Source organism: Capsicum annuum, unplaced genomic scaffold, assembly GCF_002878395.1.
Source record: "Capsicum annuum cultivar UCD-10X-F1 unplaced genomic scaffold, UCD10Xv1.1 ctg75904, whole genome shotgun sequence".
In the NCBI taxonomy this organism is placed as follows: Eukaryota; Viridiplantae; Streptophyta; class Magnoliopsida; order Solanales; family Solanaceae; genus Capsicum; species Capsicum annuum.
Genome location: NW_025886151.1, coordinates 1 through 1,808, shown reverse-complemented (window position 1 = coordinate 1,808; position 1,808 = coordinate 1). Strand labels below are relative to the sequence as shown.

The window sequence follows — 1,808 nt, the reverse complement described above, 5'->3', positions numbered from 1 at the left end:
AAATCTCAAATCACATATGCATGGTTTGATTGAAAGCAAGTTATTAGCATTTGATTGAAAACCCCTATTTAAAAGCATGAATGTTCATAAAAACTACACCCATGAGATTTTAGGATAACCCCACATACCTCTATATACGAATATGATAGATGCTTCTTGATGCCTACGTTTTGGGGATTCCAAATATGTAATTGGTTTCAAAAACCCACGGCTAAATCTTGAGTTAATTGGGTCTTTATTTTGAAATCCTAAGGAGAGTTCTTAAATAATTTTGATGAATGAAGGTGCATTTTGGGGTCTTTGGGAACTGAATTTCATGTTTAAAGCTAAGTAAGGGTGGAAAAGGACCATTTTACCGCAAAAACGGAGTGTTTAAGTCACTTGAATTCTTTACATAGGCGCCACCCATTCCATTGCCTATGTTTACATAGGCTCCGCTTAGGCTATCTCCTATGTTTACATAGGCGCCTCCTAGGCTATCACCTATGTTTACATTGGCGTCGCCTAGGCTTCGCCTATGCTTTCCAGTGGCCATGGGTGACTGTTCAGGCGGCGCATATCACTTTGAAGGGCCATAACTTCTTGCTCGGGTGCCAGATTTTACCAAAATTGGTATCGTTGGAAAGCTAACTCAGAAACCTATCATTTTTCACATATTAGGCTTTCTAATACAACATATACAAGGAATCAGGGTAGATATAAATTGGCACACACTATAATGTCCACTTAAGCTTAATCAGTCAAAGTAGTTCTCAAGTCGTCCTTGAGTCAGATGACCCCTATGGTCTAAATTAAAGCTTGGATGGATTCTCATGCTACACATAGAATAAACACACCATATTGGCATAGGATTTATGGGTTCGGTATTTATCAACACATCGAAATCATGGTCTATCTTGTAGCCCAAAATGCGGGGCGTTACAGCTTGTTATCATAGTTGTCAAAGAGCCCATTACTATTATCACCAAAAAATGTAGAAGAACTAGCAATCTCATTAACCATAAACTTGCTTGCCTGATTATTCACATATTTTTTCAAAGCTTCCATTGAATCCTTTAATTGTTCAAGTTCTTGCAAATCAAGTTAACTTATGGGAGCTTCACACCAACATTGGCTCTGACTAGTTTTCCTCATTTGATCAAGTGATTCACCTCTTTTCTTCTCAATTTCAACCTCACCAATAATTTGAGTGAGTTGCAAATTGAGCCCACAAACATTAGCATTTCGATGAGCCTCAACAAGTTGAAGTGAATTATTTGCGATTGGATTATTATTAGTATTATTTCTCGAGAGGAACCTATCAATAAGGGACTCAACATTAGGGTGGCCGAAGGAAAAGACTTTTCTTGCAGGAGAAAAAACTATGATGGCTATTTCAATACCACAGAGAGTGCACAGTTCACTTGCTGTTTTGAAAAGACCAGAGCGACGTTTTGAGAAGGTAACTTGGAGGTAATTCTTGACCTCTATCTTGGCAATTTTGATCTTTTGACGATCCATGCTACTAGATTTCTTTGCCATGTTTGATAAAATAAGTTGTAAGAAAAGAATAAGAGATAATATATTCTTTTGATTTTGAGTAGACATTGAGAGTGAAAAATATGAACTATTAAAAGGTATACATGCTACACCCTCAAACAATTGATGTTATTATTCTATGTACTATGTTGATTGGGGGTTAGAAAATGTTATCCCATTAATTGATAAGTAATGGTGATTACTCAATAATGCACTTTAGTTGGCCTTATATGTTAATCCCTTAATAAATGGAGTAATGAGTTAATTGTTAATTTGTGACAAATTGTCAA

General features: G+C 36.3%; 1 pseudogene; it reads right to left on the bottom strand.

The window, feature by feature from the left end:
• Positions 1-918: 918 nt before the first annotated feature.
• On the bottom strand, positions 919-1,521 carry LOC124894602 (annotated as a pseudogene).
• Positions 1,522-1,808: the final 287 nt, after the last annotated feature.